This window comes from Epinephelus moara, chromosome 12, assembly GCF_006386435.1.
Source record: "Epinephelus moara isolate mb chromosome 12, YSFRI_EMoa_1.0, whole genome shotgun sequence".
Taxonomy (NCBI): Eukaryota; Metazoa; Chordata; class Actinopteri; order Perciformes; family Serranidae; genus Epinephelus; species Epinephelus moara.
Genome location: NC_065517.1, coordinates 38,204,059 through 38,224,173, shown reverse-complemented (window position 1 = coordinate 38,224,173; position 20,115 = coordinate 38,204,059). Strand labels below are relative to the sequence as shown.

Here is a 20,115-nt window from a genome sequence, read left to right as displayed (position 1 = left end):
TCAGGGCTTCAGATGCAGCCTAACACAGCAGTTGTTCAGAATCCCAGGAGTGCTTTGCCCTCAGAATGTGCTCTATTCTTAGTTACACTTCATTTGTTTGTGAGACACTGTACCGCATGAAAACACACAACAAAAACACAGACAGCCGCAGTCCCTTTTTTTTGGTACGCTTAACAGGTGTACGATTTATTCCTAGAGGCTGTTAATCACAATCAAAGGTTATATCCCCCAGAGAGGTATTGACAGTGAGGTACAGCGGGTCAAATTTTAACAAACACAGAATCAATAAGCCTCAAGGTCAGAGCGTCGGCTCACATTCATGAAAAGGTAAATGGACTGCACTGCAGACGGATATCCATTCGGCGGGTAAAAACCTCAGGTCATGAGATTTTTATGGATTCGGTCACAAAACCATGAATTTAAAGCTGATGATTTTTAAGTATTTTATAGCTGTTTAAAAATGGAGGTGAGATTATTATCAGATAAATTACACCGGTCCATCACCGGAGGAGTCATTCACTCGGGGTAATGTCTTCTCATCAACCAGCACGAGGAGGAGCTGCCTTATATCAGCTGGATCAGACTCGGTGCAGACCTCGGCAATCAATGTAACTTTATTGGCATTCACTTTCATGAGGCACATACGTCAATATTTGATTTTTCTTTTTACCTTTTGGATTAAACATTTAGCGTTTATCTTCTGATATGTAGCACTCAAAATCCATCAGGCCTACTGGGTGATTTGTAGTGGAGAATTTTACATTATTGTGCACAACACAAAGCATAAGGATGAGCCATTGAAAGCAGATGGTGATGCTCGTTAGTCGTGCGCATCGGCGCTAAGATAGAAATAAAAAAGAAATAGCACTGAAGATGGTTTTATGACATGGTGACTGATAAATCCACTGAAATTGGAATTTCTGGGGTGACTGATAGGAAATTTGACTCAGTGCAAATTCACAGGGAGCCACAACAAGGCTGACGCACAGTTTTTAGGAGAACACACGACCCCTGTCATCTGCATCGAAAAACCTCCAGCCAGCTCAGTCCGGCGGACTCCTGCAATCTCACACTCTAATGGAGAGGTGCAGAGGTGAGTTACTCAGATGAAGTAGAAGGAAAAAAAGAAAAAGAAATGGAACATTTTCCCGGTTGTCTGAACAACCCACCGCACTGATTCCTGAGACGAGACACCCGGGTCACCCCGTCTCCGAAGAGACACGAGAGAGAAGAGGAGGAGGAGGAGGGCTGGAAAGAGAGAGCTGGAGTGAGAGAAAGAAGCAGAGCAAGACAGAAAGACGTAAACGGGCGAGGAGTGATTGAGAAAAGAGAAAGAGATGGTGAGAAAGAGAGGCCCTGTGCTCCAATCTTATATCCAACAGTTTGTGCCTCTGCGTACTGCCATGACATCCAGGCAGGGGAGATGTGATTGAGCTCTCGGTCAAGCTCAAATCTCCTGCCCATGTGTGACCGAAAAACAACAGAGCAAGCCCGAGGCCTGCAGAGCGGACAGGGGGAGGAGAGCAGAGAGAGAATAGGTTGTTTCCATGAGCGGACAGGGGGAGGAGAGCAGAGAGAGAATAGGTTGTTTCCATCATGCCACAGGAGAAGGTTTTGTGGCCCTGAGGGCTGAGTTTACACACACACGGTCCAGCACCAGCTCATCATCGCCACCCTCCCTTGCCTCCGTCCTGGCTGCCTGTTTGGAGGCAGAGAGTGGTGGAAATCACTCCCCCAGAACCTGTGACACTTTTTAATGACATGTCAGGGCAGAATGTCACAGTGCTGAAAAAAAAAATCAGGCAAAGGGGGGAGGTGGAGGAAAACCTTTAAGCCTTGAGGTAAGTTTCTGTGCGTTTGTATTCATCTGAGCGCACGCGTATGTGTGTCTTTGTACATTCGTGTGTCTGTGCATGTGCTGTGGGTTGTAAGCTGCAGGCCATAGAGTGGAAAAGTGGCATATTGAAGGCGCTGGGTAAATAATATGCAATTTTCTCTCTCCGCTATGCTGTCACTAACATCCGATGGCACCAGGAAACAGGGCCCGGACATCGCTTAGAGACAGAGGGAAAGCATTTGAGCGTTAATAATGATTTGCTATGAGACACAAAGCCAGTGAATGAAAGAGGAGAGCTGTGTCAGTTTTCTTTGATTGAGTATCGTTGCAAGTGTGGCCCTGCATGCGTGTGTATATGTCTGTTTTAATCTCTCTTTTTCACTGAAATATACAGAGATTTCAAAAGAAAAGGAAATACCTTTGTAACAGAGGAGCATTGGGAAGGATTTACTTCTAAAACAAGTAGCTTATTTACAACAATTCATGGGAAAGCTGTCTTAGAACCGTAACCTCAGCATCTCCTCTCTGCCCCCCTCCCATCTTTCTGTTAGGCGATCTCTCCTCTCTTTTATTCCCACATCTCCAAACATTCATCTTAACTTAGCGTCAGATGTGGCAGAGAAAATAATATTATTCAACTGGAAAGACTGGACAAAATTATCAATCAACCACTGGCTAAATTTGGTAACAGACCACTCAAAACTAGGTAAGCTTACAGGGCCCTAAAGTACAGTCTGATCCCATTACATCACCTGGTCTCCTTTCCTGCAGTTAGATCCTCCTGACCTCAATATAAAAAAAGACCCCACAATACACTTGCTCAACACTGCCCACCATGACTGGCTCTGTCCAACACACAATGTCACAGTTCTTCATTCCTGGTTACCTGCTCTTTTCTACATGCCCAGTCACCCAGTTAGGGATTTCCCATTCACCCTGGTTTTCTTGCGCCTCAGCGTCAGTCACGCTCACCTCATCAAGGCAACTCAGTTCACCTGTTCTTCATTACTCACAGCCAGTATGTATAACTCAGCCTCACAGACGCTTGTTGCCAGATTGTTCTTCATCACTAATGCAGCGCTCTCCAGCACTTTATTCCGGACAGATTTCCCCTTTCCGACTCTGCCTGCCTTGTGTGATTCCTGGTAAAAAAAAATAAAAGCCTTTTGCCCCCAACCTCGAGACCTGTTTCTGCACCCTTGGTTACCATTTGCCTGTGGCTACTTGGTGTTACCATCCGATGATGAGACAACAGTTTGAGTGTTCCTATCTGCTTACCTGTGGTTTCCTACAGTCCAGAGACTGGACCACACTCACCGTGTGTGCATCCTGAGAGTACTTAATCGCCGGCTTCTCAACCTACTTTCTGCCTGTCTCTTAATGGTTCGTCTGCTTATACTGTATACCTACCTTGTCCCGGATCGTCTGCCTCTGTCTCCTACCTGCTCCTACAGGGTACTGTTGCCTGTTATTGAACTGAACTGTGTGTGTGTTTGGGCAAAAGTCACCGCCCACTCACCTGCCTCCTGGCCCAGTTCAGCCTGCCAAACTAGGCGGGCTGTCAAGGACTTAGTGGAGAGACTTAGCTAGAGTATTGAGCTGTATTGTGTGCTGTTTATTTGTCCTGCTCTGTACCTGCTGAGTCATGACATTAAACGTCATTACCAACTGTTCCTGGCTTCCTGTGTGCTGCAATTGGGTCCAAATCCAGATTCATTACACACCAGATATAATATATTCGTGTTCGACAGCTTTAGAGGTTTTGTGGGGTGAGTTGTTTTTTTTAACCTTTGGACAGAGTCAGGCTACCTGTTTCCAGTTTTGTAGATAGATTATGATAACCACTTCCTAGTTTTACCTTTGTACTTAACAGCAAGTTATATTAACTCTCTTAACTATCTTTATTTATCATTGTATATCAATAGTTTGTTACTGTTTTGACTGGTTGACTCAACTATTCACATAATTTGTCACTTTAAAAAAAGTGGTTAAGAGAGAGTTGAGCCAGAAGGCAAAGCTTTGGATTTACTGGTCCATCTGCATCCCAACTTTCACCTGAGCTCTGGGTAGTGACCGAAAGAATGAGGTCGTGGATACAAGCGGCCGAAATGAGTTTCTACAGAAAGGTGGCAGGGCTCAGCCTCAGAGATAGGGTGAGGAGCTTGGACATCCGGGGGGAGCTCAGAGTAGAGCCGCTGCTCATTGTGTCAAAAGGGGTCAGTTGAGGTGGTTCAGACATCTGATCAGGATCCTCCTGGGTGCCTCCTGTTAGAGGTGTTCCAGGCACGTCCCACTGGTAGGAGGCCCCGGAACAGACCCAGAACACACTAAAGGGATTATATTTCTCATCTGGCCTGGGATCACCTTGGGATCCCCCAGGAGGAGCTGGAAAGTGTTGCTGTGGAGAGGGATGTCTGGAATACTTTGCTTGGCCTGCTGCCCCTGTGACTCGGCTTTGGATAAGTAGATAAAATAGCAGATAAAAATCCATAAAAATGGATGAAAAAAAAAGAAATGTCATCTGAACATAAGGTATGTAAAAAAAAAGCCACAATATGGGGTGCCCACTAGCTCACCTTGTGGAGCCGGCACCCCATGTACAAAGGCTGTGTCCTTGCTGCAGCCGCCGCAGGCTCAATTCCAACCCATGGCCTCTTGCTTCATGTCATCCCCCCTTTCTCTCCCCCTTTCATGCTGTATCTGTCCTATCAAATAAATCAAAAAGCCCCAAAAATATCTTTAAAAAAGTCAGAATATGTCCAAAGCCAGACAGTCCGATGTCCAAAACCCCAAATCAGTTGATCTCAGGCGCAGACTGTTGAAAAGCCGCGAGCCACACAAAGCACAGGCAGCGCAGCCAACGACAACACAAACTGCACCAAACAACATTTCAAATGGCACCAATATATGGTTTTGATGTGGCTGTTTTCTTCCTTTCTTTTATTATCGCCCTGCTGTTAGTTTGCAGTTGGCGTAGAGGCAAAATACTGCTCCTTATTAGGTTGGAGCGTGTGGCCAGATATTACACGTTGCACCTTTAATGTACTCATACCTCTAAACACTGAGGCTTATCCTTTAATGACCATAAAACAGAACATCTGAGAACCAAATCCGCCTCCACATTCAGCCCACGAGTCACCGGCTCCACAAGCAAGAGGTGTCCCGCGTCGTGTTTTCTCTGTGAAGGTGCTGACAGAGAGAGAGACCTGTCCTTCCTTTCACCCGGCACTCTTTTGTGGGACGACCACAGACACATGGCTCCAATTATAACAGGCCAGTCCCTGCCAAATCCCTGAATAGGACCTCCATTACGCCTCACTTGAACATATTTCATAAAGGATCCTATCTTGCCAGGTGACTCAACCTGACAAAAGAGGCTGATTAATTGGCTCTTTGGAAAGTGGCCAACTAATGTAACAGCTAAAAAGGACAGTTAATGGTGTGTTTTCATGATAAAAAAGGCCAGCCTCGCCATTAGCAGAGACCTGCTGTCCACTCATCAGAAATAACAATGGCCTGCCCTGACATTTGCAGCTCCCAAGCCAAATTAATATAGTTAAAGGTATTACTTCATATCCTTTAAAGTTACTCGTTATTATTTTGGGGATTTTATACAATTGACTCTGGTAATGTGGCGAGGTGATTTTTTTTTGCCTCCAGCACTCATTAAGAAGAAAAAAAAATCATTTTCCCAGAACAAATGATGCTATCATTATGTAGTCAGAGTATAAAATTATCAAAGGACAAAAATGCTTTGAGGCTGTGTTGGGATATAAACGTTTCCCTCACTGTTTTACGATTCATTTACCTTCAAAACTACAAATGACCCTTTCACCACAAGCATCACTTTTAATTTAGTGATTCTCTTTTTGAGCTCCGAGTTCAAAACGGGAACTGTTCATCAGCGTGGACCCTTTAAGAAAAGGTTAATTGTGTTTTTGGAGATGGGGAGCTTTATGTCACAACAATCATCCCTGAAGAGGAAACTGATACGGTTGTAGAGCGAGCGCCGAAATGTACGGGCAGGCCGTCACCGGCACGACCTGTGACAAATTCTCACTCTTGAGGAGACGTAGCCAGGCAATGGAGATTGATGCAGTGTGCAATCTTTCTCTCCTGCCTCTCTGCCTCTCCAACTCACACCAATACATCCCCGCACACACACACACACACATACATATAGGGATTTACACAGAACGCACAGGATGTCACTGTTCATATCCCAGCGCTGTGCTCAAACGTTCACACAAGACTGGGAATCGCTTGTATATCGGCCCCGAGTACGACTCACGTATTAGAGAGCGGGATGGGATCTGATGCAAGCCACTGAACTCCGGACCTCCGTTCTCATCTGTGTCCTTTGTCGTCCCAGAGCGCGCTCAGTCCTGATGTGTGCAGCCAGTTGAACCGCAGCCGCTCAAGCACGGCGGCTGCATATCCTCAGCGAGTCAAAGGCGTGTTCATTTCCAACCGGGCAGCTCTTAGGAACACACGAGGGTTGCATGAGCCGTACGACGTATGGAGAACAAACAAATTATCAGTTCAACAGAGGCAATCCTTTGTTTTCCCAAGATTCATAAGGAATAATACAAATATGCTGCACTACATCATGGATGGGGAAATACAGATGTTTACGCTACGTGTCAGGAATGGTGGAGTGTAACTAAGTGCACTTGAGTCTATTGTTTTTAATGCTACTTTATACTATATATATATATATATATATATATATATATATGTGTGAAATATTGTACTTTTTACTTAACTACATTTATCTGAAAGCTTTCGTAACCTTACAAATTAAGACTTTTACAAAGAAAAACATAAGAACAGTTATTCAAATATCGTGTTTTGTTATAAAATAAATTCTAACCGTTTAAAGAAGTACAGCTACAACCATTAGTTGATAATTCAATAAGGGTTAACTGACAGAGAATTTATTTGCAACCATTTTTTAATAACAAATAAGTTGTTGTCTTTTTTATTCTTAATAATTTTGAGTTTTGGGGCTCAGAGGTAGAGCAGGTCGTCGACTAATCGGAAGATCGGCGGTTCGATCCGCGGCACCTCCAGCCCATACTGAACCCCAAATTGCTCCTGATGGCTGTTCCATCGGTGTGTGAGTGTGAGTGAATGGTTACTTGGTGACACCATGTGAGGTAGCCTGGCCATCAGTGTGGGAATAGGTGAATGTGACATGTGATGTAAAAGCACTTTGAGTGGTCGGAAGACTAGAAAAGCACTCCACAAGCACATTGGGTACTTTTTCTTTCAATACTTAAACCCTTTCAGAACCCAATTATGTTCCTAAAAATATATATATTTATTGTATATTAATTAAAATTAATGGTGGATTTCTACTCTAAAAGCACTCATTAGCCCAAAAATGGATTAGGATACTTTATTGTGTGTTATTTTTTCTGTCGATTCCGGTGGATCAAGAATATTAACACAGAAACCATCTAATAGTAAAAATGGCAACAGACCTTTTTTCCACAAAACCCTGAGTTTATTTATTTTTCATTAATAGTTAACTCATATCAATGTATAAAGTGAAGATTTAAAACAAATTGCGTACATATTTTGTGTTGTGTTTGTCAGATTCTGAAGAATCTTCAGAGGACAGTATGTCGAAAACGTCCTGAAATTAATATAATGTTAACATAATCAAAATGATGTTTTATAAGCTTATTGTATCATTAGAAAATCAAATGAGGAATGTATTTTCTATTTAGATAGTATTTTCCTGTTCTGAGAGCTGATGTCCATTCTAATGGATGCATATTTTTGAAAAAATCCTGAGTAAAAGATATCAATCTTGAATATAATTTTTTGATATGTATAAGTATTATAACTTTTTATGGTTATTTTAAACACAGTTTCAACACAAATTATGTATTTTATCATTATGATTAATAGACTGAAACCTGCCTTGCACTTCGTCTGTGTCTTACAGTTGGTCATGCTTGTTAAAAAGGGGGGGCGTGGCTCTACTACAGTCAACTTTAGATGATGGCGAACACTGTGATTGGCTCATAGACATCCCGTCAAATACGTCTGCATTGATTGGAGTCAGTAATCTATGACAGTATTTATAGGTCTAGACATCCTAGGAAAGTTACATTCACCAGAATGGACGGGGATTTGAACAGGTTCCATAAATGTGTACTTACTTTTACTTAATTACTTGATGTGCACTTCAACCCAGTAACACACTGAGGCAAACGTTTGTTCACCGTAAGGACAAAACACCCAGACATAAGCAGAGTAATGTAGTGTGTGCAGTCCGGTGCAGCCAGGAATGCATAGATTTGTACTTAGGTAAAACCAAACAACCATTCCACAAACGCATGGTGCAGCACAGGAGAGCCAGCTCCTCAGGTTAAGGCTCAGCTGTCCACTTCCATCGCAAAGACAAGGAACACTCCTTTGAGGACAGCAGTGTGCACATCTTGGCGAGAGAAGAAAGATGGTTTGAAAAAGGCACGGAAAAAACCATCTACGACACCACTTATCACCCACCTACAATGCAGTTTTGGGATTCCTCCCCGGACGACTTCACACCCATTCACACCTGGTCCCATCTAACCCTAACAACTCACATGTGACCTAATGACTGTGCAAGGGTTCACACCCACACAGAGACTTAGCACCAGTCCGTTTGCACTGAAGAAGCTTCTTGGATGAGAGGCGACACGTCTTCAAGAAACTCAAACAAGTCCAGTTGCCTACATCCGGTTGTGATATAGCACTTAAGCTTGCTTTTACTGAATAGTTTCAGTGCAGGACTTTAACTTGTAACAGTGTTTTCACAGTGTGGTATTTAAACTTTTACAAAATACTTCCACTGGATGTCAAAGATCAGTGGGTTGAGAAAAAAGACAAAAAGTTTTGAATAAGTTTACAGCAAGTTGGCATTCATACAAATATGCTTTGTATTAAATGAGCTGAAGAAAGCCTCTTTTTTTTTTTTGTAAATGAAGTCATGCTGAAAAAAGCCTCAGAGGAGAACACATTGCACCTGTCAGTAGTTGCTCAGGGCAGCAGTCAGCGTCTGTCGTCCGCTACATCTCTCTCCATCCCCCTCCCCATCCGTCCTCCCGGCTGATATGAACACATCGTCATGCAGTTGCAAAAAAACCAAAACAGAAAAATACACAAACCCGCTCAGCAAAGCATCTCTTGAACCCAAATGAAGTGCCATTTGCAAGAGCATATTTTACTCATCCATTATGTGTTACCAGAAGAAAAAGCACATTCATGTGTTTTCACACACAAACCTGCGCATGCTGAAAAGGACACTGAGCTGTGGTCATTTCAGCTGAGTGGGTTTGTTAGCGCTGTGAGGCTAAACATGGGCACGCGCTCTATTGAACACTTGTGAGTCAGTGAGTGTGTGTTTTTATTTTTATTTTTTGTTTTTCATACGGAGCTGCGTTTTAAGCATCGGGTTGTCCATTTTTCACACTAAAGCAGACGCGTTCTCCTATCAGAGCAAAGCAAATAGATATGACCGTTCATGTGTCATTTATTTGACGCTGCCGTGGCACTGAATCATTTCACACACACACACACACACACACACACACACACACACACACATACAGTTGGAGGCGTTAGTCCTTGCTGACAGTAGTGGAATGGGAAATGCTCACTGGACATTTGTCATCTGTGTTAGCGGATGGCGGCTTCCAGGCTGCTTCTCTGCTGCTTCTGACAGATCTGAGAGGCTCCCTGTTACACACATTATCCCTGCCTTTCACCAGGATCAACCCATTCACATCCTCTGTCCACCTTCCTCAATGTGTGTGGGTGTGTATGAGTGTGTGAAAAAGAAAGACGTATTTTGGGTGCTGGGCTGTGCAGCAGCATTTTCTGCAAGATAGAGACCATTAGAGAGGTAAAGTCACACGGTGTTATCTGTTGCATATCAGAATACAAGTGGATAAGCATATGGACTCGTCATAAATGATCCTTGTCCAAGGAAAATAGAAGAGAGGGGAAAAAGTGTGTGTGGGCGGACAAGCTAAAAGTAGCGTCTCCATATGTCCACAGACTCCTGTGGATGCTTTCCATATGTTCCATGGGTTGAAAAACACTAAACTCTTTATTACGAATTTAAAAAGATCATGACATGTTGTCTTGAAAGCCACTGTTTATCCTAAATCGAAATGCATATTTTTCCTCCTACCTGTAGCACTGATAAACATGTTTATTAGTCTAGGTTGTTTTAGTGTGAGTTGCAGTGTTGGAGATATCGGCCGTAGAGATGTCTGCCTTCTCTCCAATATAACTGAACAAAATGGCACTTGGCTTGTGGTGCTCAAAGTGCCAAAAAATACATTTTAAAAAGCTCAACAGCAACGTCTCATTACAGACATCATGACCTGGTTGCTCAAGATAATCCACAGACCTTGTTGTGAGCAGTTTCATGTAGGAACTATTCTCTTTCCACCGAACTACACCCTCCAACTGCGTCACTGCACAGAAGGAAGCGTGCATCTACTGCTAGCTCACATAGCACCACTTAAGCCCCTTTTACACTGCCAGATTTTGTGCAAATGTTGGGCCGTTTTGCCGGCAAGCTGCAAGCTGAGTTGATCTGAGGTGCCCAATTTTCTGGCTTGTAGGGTAGTCTTATTGGGGAAATCTTTTTGGTTTAAACAGAACGAAGCGCCCTTCTGCCATGGGAGGGACTGTTGATGACTTGTGGGAGGAGCAGGAAACAGCTGATAGCAGGAATTAGCGAGCAGCTAGTAGCAAGAGGGAAACACAAACCTGACAGACACTGTAAAGATGAGCAACTGGGGAGATAAAGAAGTGTGCGCCCTCCTTGCCCTCGCAAACGAAGAGGCCATTAACCATCAGATGACGGGGACGGTGAAGGAAACGAAGAGGCCATTAACCATCAGATGACGGGGACGGTGAAGGACGGGCAGACTTACGAGAGAATTGCCGAAGGACTGACCAGCCGCGGCTTCCCTCCCACGTCACTGTTTACGTCACACGCTGAGCTACACGTTTTGTTACTTGCTCACGCCCCCCATTGCCCCGAAAAAGGCACATTCTGTATAAACAAAAGTAGGTAGGCGGCATTTTACCACACTCCCCGATTTTGATTTTTATACTGCCAATGCTGAAAGAAGACTGGGCTTTCCTGCAAATTTGCACAATTCCTGTTTAAAAAGGGCTTTAGTTAGCTAACGTTATAGCTCAACCGATCATTTAGGGTTCCTGCAGAACTTTACAAAGTCTGAAAAGGCATTGAATTCAGGGTACCCAGTAGGTCAGTGAGTAGAGCAGGTCTGCCATGTACAATGTACTAGTACTTGGTACTAAAATGTATTAAACCAATCTTTCAAAATTCCTAAAAATGCAACGACATAAGAACTAGGATTATATGAATCCTTTTTTCTGATGTTGCATTGTAACATCTCAAATTCTCCTCTACTAAATGCCTATTGCTTCCCTCTGAGCAATGATACGGTTGGCAGCAGTGGTCATGGATGGATTACTGAACGGGCCTACTGGCACAGGCCCGGGGGCCCAGAGTGTCAGGGGGCCTCTTGGCCTTCTCTTGCAAAATGTCAAATGTCAAATTAACACCCACCCACCAGGAATAGACTCAGAATGACCACCAAGAGACACCAACCCTCAAAATGATGCATAACATCTACAAAGAGATGCAAATTCACCAAAAAGTCTGTGTGTCTTGCTCTTGTGTAGGAGTGATGGTGGGGCCTCTTGCATATCTGTGGCTCATTGTCTCATTGTCTCATAATCTGCTCGTGTGTGTAGTCCGGCAGAAAGAAAATAGTTCCTACATGAAACTGCTCACAACAACACCTGTGGATTATCTTGAGTAACCAGGTCATGGTTTCTGGAAAGAGAAATCTGCTGTGTTTTTCAAATGTATTTTTTCAGCACTTTGAGCACCAGGAGCAGAGTGTCATCTAGTTCCATTATATTGGAGAAAAGGCAGACATCTCTACGGCTGATATCTCCAACACTCTGCAGCTCACAACAAAACAATCTGGACTGATAAATAGCACTACAGGTAAGAGGAAAAATATGTATTTTTGATTTGGGGGTGAACTGTCCCTTTAAATATGTATTTTTGATTTGGGGGTGAACTGTCCCTTTAAAGGCACTGTAGACACGATGTTTTTCAGTTGGCACAGCAGCTTTAATGATTTGCATCCATTAGATGCCATCTCTGTTTAAAAGCACACACGGATTGCTTGCATGAGTAGGCGAGGAGATGAAAATGACAGGTCACACCATTCGTCTGGAGGGACAGAGCTCGCATTCACTCTGCGTGCCTGTGCATGAGAGAGCGATTGCTCGAGAGGTTGTTTGAGAGAAATGGAGTCGCACACACGGCGCCTGCCTCTCATCTGCTGAGTGCAGGCGTGTCACTCATTGGTATGAGTGTCGTGAGTAGTCTCATTTACCTGGTTCATATTGCACACATACTGACAAGTCAAATCTAACCCTTTTAGCACATGGCATGCGTCCAGAGCATTCAGTCACTCACCATGCTTCCGTAGAGGACCTTAAAAGCCCAACTTCCATCAATATGTATTTCACCGAAGGAAGGTTCCGGTCTGTTTAAATGTCGAATCTTCTACTTTTGTTAGCTTGTGAGGCAGTGAAAAATCAGACTTTAGATCAAGTTAGGACATGTAAAAAATCACTACCTATCCAGGGAAACATATGTATGGATCTGCCTCGGCCCTGTCACAGCCCAGACGGTAATTTCACATGGCTACAAGAACACGGTAATTTAATTTTCCCACAGTGAAGACTCGAGCCTCAGTTCAGCAGGAGGGCACACCATGTCAATATTAGTGTAATCCCGAGGGGTACATCTGCCTCTAAAAGAGCAAAGCAGAAAGGATTCCATCCACAAACATAATGGCTGAAGAGAATTGTGTCAGTTTGTGTTTTGAAGCCTCAGACAGGTGGAGGAGACGGAGGAATGAAAGGGCTAAACCATTAAGAGCTGCTTGTATTTTAAACATAATATCTCAACAAAGGGACCGGAGTACAGGATTATCATGGTGCCGCCGTGTTGTCAAGATGGATCTGCTTCTTTGGATGAAAGTTCAACCCCAAATCATGAATTACTTATCATTTCACTCCGTGTTGCACTTTTAGATGAGTAGAGTCTACATATAAATCTATAAAGTGATTTGTAGTATAGAGGCAGAGGTACAGCGTGGCATTTAAAAGCTGTGCAAAGCAAATACAGAAATAATCCACCCCCAAACGAATGATTTAACTCTATTTACTAAGTGGGCAGAGATTGAAAAGATGGCAACATAGTAATTGACAACATAATGAATAAATACAGTGAACTGAGATTTGCATAAAAGTGTGTGATTAGACAAGGTGCCACCACTGATCAAATATAACGAGTCCTATTTAAACTATCTATAGTGTTTAGTGTAAAATGAATTAGGGCGTGTCCAAAATGTAGGCGCAAAGTAAGGCGTGAGGGGCAAAGGGGTCCCTTAATTAATCATAGGCGTGTATTAGGTGTAACATGGATTCAACCAATCAGTGTCATCTCCCATTCCCCATAAAAGCCAGGTGCACCTACACCTGGAGCACTGCTGTCTATATGACAGATTCAGCAAATTGGAGAAGTGAGCGTTTTTCTGCTGAGAGTAATGCAGTAAGTGCAGTACTGTCACTGCAGCAAATATCCCGAGACATTTAAAGGTCGAGTTTGAGGGCGCCCAGTAGCTCACCTGGTTGAGCAGGCGACCTGTGTACAAAGGCTGTGTCCTTGCCGCAGCGGCCGCAGGTTGGATTCCAACTCACGTCCCTTTGCTTCATGTCATCCCCACTCTCTTTTCCCTTTTCACGCTAAAATCTGCTCTATCAAATAAAGGCAAAAAAGCTCTATAAAATAACTTTAAAAAAGTCGAGTGTGATAGATGTAGGGGGGATATATGGGCAGAAACAGAATATAATATAAGTATAATTTTTTATTGTGTATAATCACATGGGCTGGTCCTCGTGTACCCCCGGGAAACCAAACACTGGCTTTAGACAGGGCCATTTGCTTTTTCACATCAGCCACCGTAGTTAGCAGCCCCTCTTAAAAACATCCTGAATGTCTGTAATTTAAGCTATCAAAGAAAAAAGATGAGCACACATTAGCAGGTCCTGGGCTAGCAGCTTGTCTCCAACATGCCAAATGTCATAGGAGAAACTTTAATTTGTAAAATGAAACGGCTTTATTCAGTGTTTTCACCAGTTTAAATCACCTGGGGTCTCATTGATAAACACACAAAACGAGGCATGAAAAAGGGTGTACGCCACTTCCCATGCTAAAGTTGTGATGTATAAAAACAGACTTCATGGGAGAAACTTTGACCCATGATTCCGAACATTTTGGAGACAGGAAATTGGCGACGCAGATGGTGAGCTGGAAGCCTGACTGTAGAAATTGTTGAACATTTTTTGGCGCACGCCATTTTTGGCTTTTGTCTGTACGTACATTTGTGTACCACGCATTGATTTATAAATGGGACCCCTGGTCTGTTTGTTTTGGAGAGGAAGAGACGTCTGTGGATAATTTGGCTCCTGCTGAAAACCTCCTGAGCAATGTACACTGAAGGAATTCTAACCAATAAAAGTTTCAGTTGGCTGCACTCTACAATCCCTACTTCGCTATATACCAGTAAATCCCCCAAAATCTTACACACTGGATCTGTACGCAGCAAAACTAAAACCTGTAGTAATAAACTTGACAGAGGAAACAGAAGAAAACTTTTAGCCTCTAAAATAATCAGTGAAGTTATGCTGCTCATCCTGCGTAAATGTGCACAATGGCTCTTTGAATGGGGAGTCGGAAGCTCTGCTCTGCTCTCTGCTATGTTCACATTTTAAAGAATGTAATTATTAATTTCCTTGTTAATGATGTATTATTTCACCCACCCGCAACCCATCCACACGTCCCTGTGTGAGTAACAAGCAGAGCGTACGTGTTGTGAATGTGTGATTAACTTAACCGTTCATTAATTCATGTAGAAATATAACACTCCGTTTCTTTGACCAACAGGGCTCTGATTTTAGTGTAGATCATCAGACTGAATTTATGAACGCACTGTCAGGTCACTCACTCTCCCGGACCGTCAGTGTTACTTGAATAGGACCAACGGGACCAACGCTTTCCTCTGTTTTGTTATGTTATCGAAGCTAATGTTAGCTTATGCGCTAAAAGGTTAGCATTCCAGAGAAATCCAATATTCCTCTTAATCCCTCCCCAGTTTCTGATGAGGTGGACATGATAACCCTTAATACACATAACGTCATTCATCCCTACAACAGGAAATACTTTTTCCCTAACCTGATATGAAGTGTGCGCTGCACATGTGAGCATTTTTGATGATGGCCTCCGTCCAGTCCTTTGGTCTTATCACATTTAACCATAGTTGTCTTTGTTTTTGTTGACGGGCAGTGGCGGCTGGTTTTGAGCCATGACTCCTTCTATTCTGGCTCCCAATAACACAACAAGACAAACACATTTTAATACTCCTATGTAGCCTACAGACCTGTGGTGGCGAGTTGTGTTTCGCCTCCAGCTGACAAACTGATGTCATTGTGACATTGGCCCTAAAAGGGTCTATAATCTGCGCAGGAAAATACTGCACCATTGACTTTAGACCAGGTGTTGTCGCTTTCTGCTGCCTTAAATAGCAACATGCCAACAATGCACCTGATCACACGGCATTTTAAGACCTACACTTCCATGAGCGCACAGATGGCGCAAGTAGTTGCTAATTACCCAACGTGAGTGCTGAAAGTGAAAATGACAAGTGCGTCGGTCTGAAACTAGCAATAACAGTTGTGACGCTCTTTGTGTAACAGAGTTCATATGTTGTGTAGGTTTTTTTTAGAGAGGCGCTAATTTTCATAAGTGAGTCAGTGACTGAGATAGTGACAAGAGATAAGTCTGCAGTGTGAAAAACAAGAAAAGTAAGAAAATAAAAACTCACCCAAGAAAGAGTAAAAGTCAAAGGAAGACGTGACTGCACAGCAGTGTAAAGGTGACAACAAAACTGTCTTTGTTTTTTTTAAAAAACACTTTATTTCAGAAGATAAAGAAGAACATTGAGGAAACAGCATCTGCAACAATTCCTTGCTTGAGTAGCTTCCACGGCTGGCACGAAGCACGACTCCCTTTTTTTTTTTGTTTTCTTTCGTGGGGTCTGACACTTTAGATTTGAATTTTAGCAGCAAGTGTGCAACTCTCCCTCATTTCCATGCCGATATATGCGTGTGTGGGAGGAAGAGCGAGGAGCGGGAATGGAGAGAGACAGTGAAAAAGAAGTGGGAGCGATAGTGAGTTAGTCAGAATTAGAGATGAAGAGTTAATTCTTTTTCCCCCCTCACAGAAGTAGAAGAACTGAAGTAGAGAAAAAACAGCCAGACATTACCCCATCGCTCACCACTAAATACACCCATCCACGCACACATACTCAGGGGATACCCCGCTCTGTTTACAGTACAATTGAATCCACGGTTGTTGATTTAATCACAGGTCAGCCCCAGTGACTTTACATTGTCTTAATCTCATCAACAGTCAAATCAACGTTCGGACTGAATGCACCAACCAGATTAGCAACTATGACCACAAACAACACATGATTATAATACAGTACAATCATCCTGCAGGCCTCAGCGCTGACGTGCATCCATCTGTCTCTTTCTACGTGCAAATCCTCCTCTCTGTGTACTGCATGTGTGTATGTGGCTGCATCTTTGGGTGGATATTTATGTGGTAGCAGTCCTTACCTTTCTGCAGAGACCAGATGCTCTCTTTGAGGTAGTTTTACTGCCATTTTAAAGATGTTTGGCAAGTGAAGAGAGGCTACAACAGATGTGGGTTTGTGTGTAGCTAAGACTTGCAGATGGTACAGTCGGATGCTTATTTTTCTTTACTTCAGTTTCCACAGGTAAAGAAAAGTTAACTTGGTGTGTGTGTGAGTGTGTGTGAGTATTGATGTGGTGTGGCATGACAGTACTGCTGATGAGAACCCATGTGCAGTGAGCTCAAACGTGGCTTAGCCTGTCCATCACACCTTGAACTCTGGACCTGCTGACTGGTTGTGCTCCGAATTCATCTGCTCTACGAATTCTTCAGGCAGTTTCCTTATGAGCTCCTTGATGACCGATTTTCTATACTTGCTTATTCCCATTCAAGGTCGTTTATCTATCTCTGCATGCATCGCACGGGAAGCAGGGAAACACCTGGCGCAGGTCATGACCGAATCGCCTAGTTGTACACTCAGATACATTCTCCAGCCCATCTGAGCTGCGTGTTTTCGGACTGTAAAAGAGACTTGAATATTTGGATGAAAACCACGCAACATGAGAAGACCGAATACAGAATTCTAGCCTGTCCACCGTCTGTTCCAAATAGGAGCAAGATTTCCCACATCCACCTCCCAGACATTTCTGCACATGTATTTCTGCTGTGCCACTGAGGGCACCACCTGGCTGGAACTGCCCCATATACAGCTTTAATTTAGCTCTGAGGGTCAGAGCGGTCAGCTGTGGACCTATTTTAGACGACCTGCAGATGCTCACGTATGATCTCATGAGCCAAATCTGACTTTAAATACAACAGCATGGAGAACTTTCCTCCTCAGATTGTACTGATTTAAAGAAGTGTTTTACTGCTGGAAGTATTTTCACCAAACAGGGCTCTCTGGGCAGCAGAAAGACACAAATTCTTTTGAAATTGGTGCCACATGACCAGAGGAAACAGAGAAAAAGGGCCTTGGCACTTGCTTTTGCTCAAGAGATTGAAAACCTGCAACCAACAAGAGTGTATTATGCTGCATTGGAGCAATAAACACTCCCACTGGTGGGTGACGTAGCACCAAGCCCTCAGGAACAGTGCTGAGCTTTGGAGCCAATTTTAGATAGTAGCCAAACTTGGGATTACAACTTCCGGGTCTGTCAAGCGATGCCATGTGGCCGAAAATAACTTTTTTCAACTGGATTACATTGAAAATCAGTGGAAAACTTTTAGAACGTTACACCACCAGTGAAATTGTTCAGCTCACTATCATGATTTGACCCTTTCTAGAGGGGCTGCTGTGACTCAGGAGGTAGAGTGGGTCGTCCACTAATTGGAAGATCAGTGGTTCGATCCCCAGCTCAGCCAGTCCGCCTGCCTAGGGATCCCTGAGCAAGATACTGAACCTGAAATTGCTCCTGATGGCTGTTCCATCTGTGTGTGAGTGTGTTGAAGCTGTGTAGCAGGTGGCACCTTATACGGTAGACTCGGCCACCAGTGTGTGAATGCGACTCGTTATGTAAAAAACGCTTTGAGTGGTCGAAAGATTAGTACTGCGCTGTTCAGGTGGAGGAAGGAACGGAGCCCTGCCTCTAAAGCTGTATCCAGTTCTCTTTATATATCCAAGCGTAATATGAATTAGGCAACAAACTTCTTGTATTACAGTTAAACAGTACACTAAAATATGTTTCTGAAAACAGTAACAGAATCTTGGTTCATATTTGATCACCACTGCTTAACTATACAGTTTCATCTGAGTTCTCTCTTGATCCGCTTCTGTACTCTTTGTGTCTGTAGTGGCTGTGGGCATACGGAAATTAGAAAGTATAACCTGTAGTTTGAGCAACAGCCATAAAGCCAGTGAAAAACAACTGGGTGATGCAAAATGTGTCATCTGTCAGATTTTTGCTGGCAAACAAGCAGGAAGGTCTGGGCACTGGCAAGTATAGTAAAGTTTAACACAATTAATTTTAGGGAAGAGTGTGATTAGACGTAGTTGGTAAAACTTACTAAGATACCTAGAGAAAAAGAGGAGGACTTCGAATCAGCATGCAAGACTAAGACTAACCAGCAGCTTTGATTATAATCAGCTCTCCCTGTCTCTCTCTTTCGCACACGCAAACTTACGTTCTCAGAGTCACTGAGCGCGACCGGTACACGTCCACAGCGTCCCGAGCCTTCACACCCACTTTCGCCAGCTGGATGTCTTTTCATTTGGCTGAAGAAGAGGGGTGCCTAGGCTCCTCATAAGTTTGGCGCATAGGAGATCCTAAGAAGCCTGGACGTTTGTGTGTGTTTGTGTGTGTGAATTTGCATGTACACCCAGGTTGGAGAGTTTTTGAATGGAGATGACTCTCAACGTTTAATACACAGTAAATAAATGTCATTTGTTAACTTGTGTTTAAAAAGTTCTTGGACTCTGTGCAGTTTTCATAATGCACAGTGCAACGTGCCACACATTTCAGCTGCATTTATATGAGGATTTGGCTATTGGTTACAGAGCATGTGAGCGGACTGGGTGAAAATTTCCGCTCCTCGCTCGCAGACCTGTCATTTGCGCCGCTCGTCCGCTCCGCTTGGTTCTGCACATTCTTCGCTCTGTTCCGCTCCACTCCATCATAAATTTTATCCCACTCCACTCGCTCACCACTACGCTAAAAAAAACTGCGTCGTACTACCCTAACCTGTAATCTGCTCACCACTACGCTAAAAAAAACTGCGTCGTACTACCCTAACCTGTAATCTTTTATTCACAAATAAAACATGAGCTTGGTAGATTCTCTGGGGAAGCCCTCTCCCCTCTCCCTGCAGTTAGGGACCGTTCTCCACAGTACCGCTGTCGGCAGGGTGGAAATAAGTCAAAGTGTGGAGGAGACGGACCAGGTTAAGCGGCTGACCTCCAGGGAAGCCCTCTCGCCTCTCCCCGCAGTTAGGGACCGTTCTCCAAGGTACCGCTGCTTCTCTTCTCAGTTTCTTTTCTGAAGTACACAGTAAACTCCATAGTTTTGAAAGAAAATTGTGTGGGTGTGCGCAGGTGCAAAGATGCATTCTGGGTGGGGCGAAATTGGAGCGAGAGATAAGGCTCCGCTCCACCTTTAAAAAAAAATAGCCGCTCCTCGCTCAATACAAAATCCTTCCGCTCCGCTCACATGCTCTGATTGGTTAGTAAGATCGAAGTCAAACCGAGCATCAGAATGGGGAAGAAGGGTGATTCAAGTGACTTTGAATGTGGCATGGCTGTTGGTGCTAGACAGGCTGGTTTGAGTATTTACTGGGATTTTGATGATGATAGAAAGGCAACAGGAAGTCAAATAAGCACTGGTTCCAACCAAGGTCTGCAGAAGACCATCTGTGAAGCAACAACACCTTGTCCAACCTTGAAGCAGATGGGCTATTCACACGGGTTTTCTCACCAAAACTGGACAATAGAAGATTGGAAAAACCACATTAGGCTACA

The 20,115-nt window shown here is 43.7% G+C and overlaps 1 protein-coding gene across 1 annotated transcript in view; it reads left to right on the top strand.

Annotated features, from left to right (window-relative positions):
• The window catches only part of LOC126399217 (kelch-like protein 29), a 359,560-nt gene that overhangs the window by 258,237 nt on the left and 81,208 nt on the right, over positions 1-20,115 (top strand). The gene's annotated exons all lie outside the window — the stretch shown is intronic.